This window comes from Sprattus sprattus (genome assembly GCF_963457725.1).
Source record: "Sprattus sprattus genome assembly, chromosome: 13".
NCBI classification, from domain to species: Eukaryota; Metazoa; Chordata; class Actinopteri; order Clupeiformes; family Clupeidae; genus Sprattus; species Sprattus sprattus.
The window spans coordinates 29990648-29998147 of NC_137911.1; positions in this window are offsets into that span (position 1 = coordinate 29990648).

Sequence of the window (7500 nt, forward strand, 5' to 3'; positions counted from 1 at the left end):
TTTTGTCTCTTCAGTGTCTTTCTGTCTCTCCTCTTCAGTGACTTTCTGTCTCTTCAGTGTCTTTCTGTCTCTTCAGTGTATTTCTATCTCTTCAGTGTCTTTCTGTCTCTTCAGTGTCTTTCTGTCTCTTCAGTGTCTTTCTGTCTCTCCTCTTCAGTATCTTTCTGTCTCTTCAGTGTCTTTCTGTCTCTTCAGTGTCTTTCTGTCTCTCCTCTTCAGTGTCTTTCTGTCTCTCCTCTTCAGTGTCTTTCTGTCTCTTCAGTGTCTTTCTGTCTCTTCAGTGTATTTCTATCTCTTCAGTGTCTTTCTGTCTCTTCAGTGTCTTTCTGTCTCTTCAGTGTCTTTCTGTCTCTCCTCTTCAGTGTCTTTCTGTCTCTCCTCTTCAGTGTCTTTCTGTCTCTTCAGTGTATTTCTATCTCTTCAGTGTCTTTCTGTCTCTTCAGTGTCTTTCTGTCTCTTCAGTGTCTTTCTGTCTCTTCTCTTCAGTGTCTTTCTGTCTCTTCAGTGTCTTTCTGTGTCTTCAGTGTCTTTCTGTCTCTTCAGTGTCTTTCTGTCTCTTCAGTGTCTTTCTGTCTCTTCTCTTCAGTGTCTTTCTGTCTCTTCAGTGTCTTTCTTCTCTTCAGTGTCTTTCTGTCTCTCCTCTTCAGTGTCTTTCTGTCTCTCCTCTTCAGTGTCTTTCTGTCTCTTCAGTGTCTTTCTGTCTTTTCAGTGTCTTTCTGTCTCTTTAGTGTCTTTCTGTCTCTTCAGTGTCTTTCTGTCTCTTCTCTTCAGTGTCTTTCTGTCTCTCCTCTTCAGTGTCTTTCTGTCTCTTTAGTGTCTTTCTGTCTCTTCAGTGTCTTTCTGTCTCTTCTCTTCAGTGTCTTTCTGTCTCTCCTCTTCAGTGTCTTTCTGTGTCTTCAGTGTCTTTCTGTCTCTTCAGTGTCTTTCTGTCTCTCCTCTTCAGTGTCTTTCTGTCTCTTCAGTGTCTTTCTGTCTCTTCAGTGTCTTTCTCTACTACTTTCCAGTTGTGGGGCTTATGTTGTATTCCTGACTAGCTAAGCTACTGTACCCTCCTGGCATTTAAATGTCTTGAGATATTTATATCTGGGGATGGTGTGTGTGGTGTACGTGTGTGTGTGTGTGTGTGTGTGTGTGTGTGTGTGCGCACGTGTGTGTGTGTGTGTGTGTGTGTGTGTGTGCGTGCGTGTGTGTGTGTTTGTGCGAGACAATCCTCAGTGTTTTGTCAGTGTACCTTTTCTGTGCTTAGCATTTCTCCAGTGTTGTCACGCAGTCTGGTGTCCCCTCAGGTGCTAAGCTAACACAGTTATGTGACAGTGGCTTGGTAGGAGGCAGCTGGGTAGCATCTCATTCCCCTTAAGGAGGATGTGGCCAGGACTGGCTAGCATATATCACTGTGTAGCCGTGTGTGGGTAGACTGCTGTTTGTCAGTGTGAGTGTGTATATGTGTGCATGTATGTGTGTGTGTGTGTGTGTGAGTGTGTGTGTGTGTGTGTGTGTGTGTGTGTGTGTGTGTGTGTGTAGAGTGAGAAAGTGGGTGGGTGCTGTCCATCACTGGCTCCTCGGCTTTGCCCCCTTCCCCCCACAAAACAAACACACACACACACACACACACACACACACACACACACACACACACACACACACACACACACACACACACACAAATACAAACCCCTCCCTGACGATAGCCTCCTCTGCAGCTGTCATATGAGATAATACAACCTAATCTTCCATCCCTCACCCCTCTCTACACGTCACTTGTCCCTATCTGTGAAGTAAGACCCAGCCTGCTCATGTGAGCTCTATTTATACCCGGCGAAAATGTCCCGTCTTAAACCCGAGAGCCCTGTTTCCATGGCCACTGTTTGTGTCCTCTTAAGAGAAGATGGCGGAAGGGTTAAAACTACAAGCATACGGTGACGGCGCCTCAATGCACAGCCGGACCGACCGGACCGGGCTCGGAGAAGGAAACTAGATCTTCAGGCCCCCGGATTCTGCCCGAAAGGACGCAGATGCATTCTGGGAGGGTATTTACAAAGGAATGCAGCCACCCAGCTTCGCTTTTTTTAGGTTAACAACTTAGGGTAATGACTTTACTGCGCCGCTTTGATCATCCATCATCAGCGGGATTTTGAGGCCTGTGTTTAATGTGGAGTTGGAGTTTTATTTTTGTGGAGCAACCCTCCAAGGGGAATCACACACACACACACACACACACACACACACACACACACACACACCGTGAGCTGAGCGCAGTAGCCCATTTTCAGCCGCGCACCTGCAGGAGGTCCGTCCGCAGTCGATGAAAGACCACGCGTCTTTATGGGTAGTTACCGACATAGCACGCTTTAGAATGTAGTGTCCGAAACCAACCGTTGTTTTAACTTCTGATTCGAGACAGAGTCGACTCAGTAGATTCCTCTACGTGCGGCATAACGAACGATTGAATGGGCAAGTGGGCATTCTGAACAAACCTCACGTTTTCTTTTAGAGTCGTACAGCTTCCGTATGGAAAGGAGATGGACAAGTAGGACTATCGGACACGCATCCATCTTAGTATCGATGTACAGTACAAAAAAAATATGATACTGAAAATATTTTGTGGACATATTTTGATATTAATACCTGAGCAATCCTGTTTCATCTGCCCTCTTCTTTAAGGGGATAGCATCCGAGTATATCATGACCTGAAGAGGTCCCTTATCTCACATGGAAGGAGATTTATGTCTTGTTGTTGTGGTGGCATGATTGCTGTTCATCGTAGGATCCCTTAATTGATCGACAGAGAGAGAGAGCCCACTAATCTGTCAAGCATAACAACTAAGTATCATTAAAGATTTTCTCCTACTTTAAGCCATAATCTATAGTGTGTTTTACACGACACAACCTAAACACAGTGATCCCCAGGCACATACACCCCGTTTACTGTTCAACTTAGACATAAGCAGACGTTACGCGACGGCGCTCGCTCGAGGTGGGTGTCTGTGTGTGTGTGTGTGTGTGTGTGTGTGTCATCGTGCACATCATCACACTTACTATGTAAATGATACACACTCTCTCTCTCACACACACATGTGTGTGTTCACCCTGGCTGGTAAGAGCGGAGGAGAGGTAAGAAAGAGGTGAACCCGCTCGCGGTCGCTCGCACTGGAATGTATTTGGTTGGTGATTTATTGATGGCCTTGCTCTGGCTGAAGCACATGCTGCTTTCATGGGCAGAGCGGGAGGAGGGGGAACTCATACACACACACACACACACACACACACACACACACACACACACACACTCATACACATGCTGCTTTCATGGGCAGAGCGGGAGGAGGAGGGGGAAGGAGAGGGCCTCTCGTAGGGGAGGCAGGGCCTGTCTCGTGTGATGGGCTTAAAGTGTTATTGATAGCGAGGATAAAAAATAGATCATACCAGCGTCTGTTTGAGCTCGTGTTCGCAGGAGCGCAGTAGACGTAAGTGCGTGGCTCACATTGTTCAGCCTCAATGTCATCTACTCTCAGAGGCAGGGAGGGAGGCAGGCGGGCGTGTTCCACTGCATACGCTCAAACACAACTACCATCTCCCATCTCTCACGCCTGCTATGCCTCTCGCTCTCTTCAAATAGCCCTTCACCTTGCCACGAGTGGGCCACGAGTGGGCCACGACTGGGCCACGACTGGGCCACGATTGGGCCACGATTGGGCCAGAGTAAACAGCCAGTCAGAATGGCGGAGAGCTTCCTTTGTTGTTTATTTACACTCGTAACCGATTACCAGGCAGGGGGAAATAAGGACAGGATGGTGGACTGGTTCTGTGTGAACAGACCCAGGTGGACTGGTTCTGTGTGAACAGACCTCGGTGGACTGGTTCTCTGGTTCCGTGTGAACAGACCTGGGTGGAATGGTTCCGTGTGTGAACAGACCTGGCGCCAGTTATGCCCTGAAAGTCCCGATCGATAGGCACTCACTCAAGACTGGGTCAGAACCAGATATTGATACCGTCAGGTATTGATACCATCAGGTATTGATACAAAATACAACAAGCATATTCAGACCCAGATCCGGTCCTGGCTCAGCATCAAATGTTTGTTTATTCATGTATTTGTTTGTTTGTTTATTTATTTAGTTGACTTTACCTATATATTTTAAAAGCAGGTTTTTAAAAAAAAAAATCATAATTACACTTGGAACAGATGGATAGCATTATGAGTCTCATGTTTTTTAATATGACTTGAAAGAAACATAAATCTGATAAACAGATCCTGTAACTGAGGTGAAGATGACACACACACACACACACACTCTCTTTTGTTCTGATGTATTTAATGTCTCGTGGCGTTATGGCACTCTGAGCCCAGATTATCATTCTGTGCTGTGATTGGCTGTGCTCTGCTCCGAGGGGAGACCGCAGCCCGAGCAGACATAAGTGGACGGCCTGCCCCCGCGACTCCGGGGTGAACTGTGGGTGAAAAAGTCACCTTATCCAGTCCATAGCTACTGACAGGACGTGTCAGAGTGGTGGGCGTGTGTGTGTGTGTGTGTGTGTGTGTGTCAGTGTGTGTGTGTGTGTGTCAGTGTGTGTGTCAGTGTGTGTGTGTGTGTGTGTGTGTGTGTGTGTGTGTGTCAGTGTGTCAGTGTGTGTGTGTGTGTGTGTGTGTGTCAGTGTGTGTGTGTGTGTGTGTGTGTGTGTGTGTGTGTGTGTGTGTGTGTGTGTGTGTGTGTGTGTGTGTGTGTGTGTCAGGGAGGTTGAGGGATCTGATCTATTGCAAATTTCTATCTGAGGCAGCCAACACCTCTGTGCTGCTTGTGCTGTGTGTGTGTGTGTGTGTGTGTGTGTGTGTGTGTGTGTGTGTGTGTGTGTGTGTGTGTGTGTGTGTGTGTGTGTGTGTGTGTGTGTGTGTGTGTGTGTGTGTCTGTGCTGCTTGTGCTGGGGCTTAGCGGCATGGATTTGCTGCTGCAGTCAGAGCGTTTTTAAATTAAAATGTATTGCTCATTCTCAATGTATTGATTTACACACAGCTGTGTCAATATTAACTCCCGCAATTTTTCCAATACGTTGTAAGGATCTGCCAGCCAGCCATAAATTCATTACGCTGCTTTGAGTTTAGTCTCCGTGGGTTTTCTGGCCCCCACACTGTTTAGGTATCAACTATTGTTTCCTTTTTTGTTGCAGTGATGGATATTGACTGTTTTAAAAGAGAGAGGCTGAGCTTTGCTCCGCACGCTTGACTGATACGCCTCTGCTTAGCATGAGAAGGGGACCGTGCCCTGAGCACTTAGCCGATCTTCAGATGCAAAGGGACAGTTGTGTTTCGCACCATGGTGCAAAGGGGCAGTTGTGTAGCGCACCATGGTGCAAAGGGGCAGTTGTGTAGCGCACCATGGTTCAAAGGGGTAGTTGTGTATTGCACCATGGTGCAAAGGGGCAGTTGTGTAGCGCACCATGGTTCAAAGGGGTAGTTGTGTATCGCACCATGGTTCAAAGGGGCAGTTGTGTATCGCACCGTGGTGGAATCTCACTGAACACACACAACCTGAAATGCTGTGTTCTCATTTTTCAGGCAAAAGTAAGAAGGCTTGGACATTTGTCCAGCAGATATTTATGCAAAATACTCTCAAGATATTCACTAGCTTTGATTTTAGCCTTTAAAGGCACCCAGTGCAACTTTCGAGGCTTAAAAATAAACATTCAATTTCTAGTATTTTTTACACGTAGTAGGTTTCAATAACTCCATACCATTACATATCGACATTCAAGGAGCAAAGATGAGACGTCGTTGTGTGGTGAGAACTGATAGAAAATCGTGAACAACAACAATCGCCGCCATTTTCTTTATTTATTGTTGCCACCAATAAATAAAGCAGGATTTCAGTCAATTGAAAAATGGCTTCTCCCCACCGGCGATTGTTGTTGTTTACGATTTTCTATCAGTTCTCACCACACAACGACGTCTCATCTTTGCTCCTTGAATGTCGATATGTAATGGCATGGAGTTATTGAAACTTACTACGTGTAAAAAAGACTAGAAATTGAATGTTTATTTTTCGAGTCTCAAGCCTCGAAAGTTGCACTGGGTGCCTTTAAGGGAGTAAATCTTAACTCAGGTAAAATAATGTGATATCTGATTGATAACTTAAGAGTGTGCCAGTGTACAATACAAGATATTTCTGCGTTATTTTGGGCAGAACCGTTTTCTGAAGTGATCTCAATTAACCCTCTGGAATATCTGAAAGCATTTAGGTGCTTATGCGGGCTTCTTGGGGTGTCAGTAGATTTGCTGGTATGCATAAAGTATGTCATTTAAGGTTGTATGCATTTGTTTTCTGACACTTTTCTCACCACACAATATTCTACCATGGTCACATAATGTAACACACACACACACTCACACACACACACACACACACACACACACACACACACACACACACACACACACACACACACACACACACACACACACTGCTTTCTACATTATGAACTAAGATGTGACTGAGATATTAACACAAATTACACGTCAGTCAGTCAAAACATCTGTCATAATAACTGGTTTCTTTCCTGGTGCCTACATATACATCCTTATTAACCTCTTTAAGACTCTTAACACAATTTAGATTTTAATAAAACATGTTACAATAATAACTTCAGAGCCTCACATCTGTCTAAGATTGTTGTCTATGGCTACATGCTGTACACGGATGCTTCTAATATCTATGCTTTAAATATCTATAAAAGTATACTTTCATGCAGCTTCTGGTTTTGTGTTTAATGATACACCATTTGACCACATCCTTATAGTTTTGTGTTTGATGATTCACCATATGACCACAACCTTATAATGTTGTGTTTGGGGGTGAGTTACATGCCATGTTTCTCTATGGTTCACGCATACACACTGGGTAAGGATTCTTTGTAATAAGTCTGCCAAAAGCCAAAAGCCTGCCATGTCTCCCATAGTTATGCCTCACTTGCTGAATTAACCAGCAGGTTAGTTTACACACACATATAGTGAAACTATAATGCAATGTAATTTAAATCATTAAACTTTTAAAACATGCCATTTCCTTATTTTATTAATATTTATTAGATCATATGGTGCTTGCTCTTTTCATTTTAACATGTACATCCAGTCATAGTTCCCTGACAGAATTAAACAAAGACAAGCTTCAGAGACCCATCTTTTGATCTCCAGGATTGAGTCCCTCCCCACCCCCCCCAAAAAAAGAATATTAAAATGAGGTGCGGAGTCCCCCCCCCCCTACCAACCACCCCCCCACCCCAGTGATCCATCTCCATTCCAGAAGCTTCTGTCCCCTTGGCGTGCCCCCGTCTGTGTCTCTGTCCCTCCTCTCCCACTCCTCTCTCCCCGGCGCGGTGGTCCTCCCTCCCTCCCTCCCTCCCTCCATCCCTCCGTCCGCCATGGCGGCTAATCTCCCTCACTCTTCTCATTGTCAATACCCATCTAATTCTGCTTTAACAACAGTAATTGGCTGATGGAGTAGCAGCTAT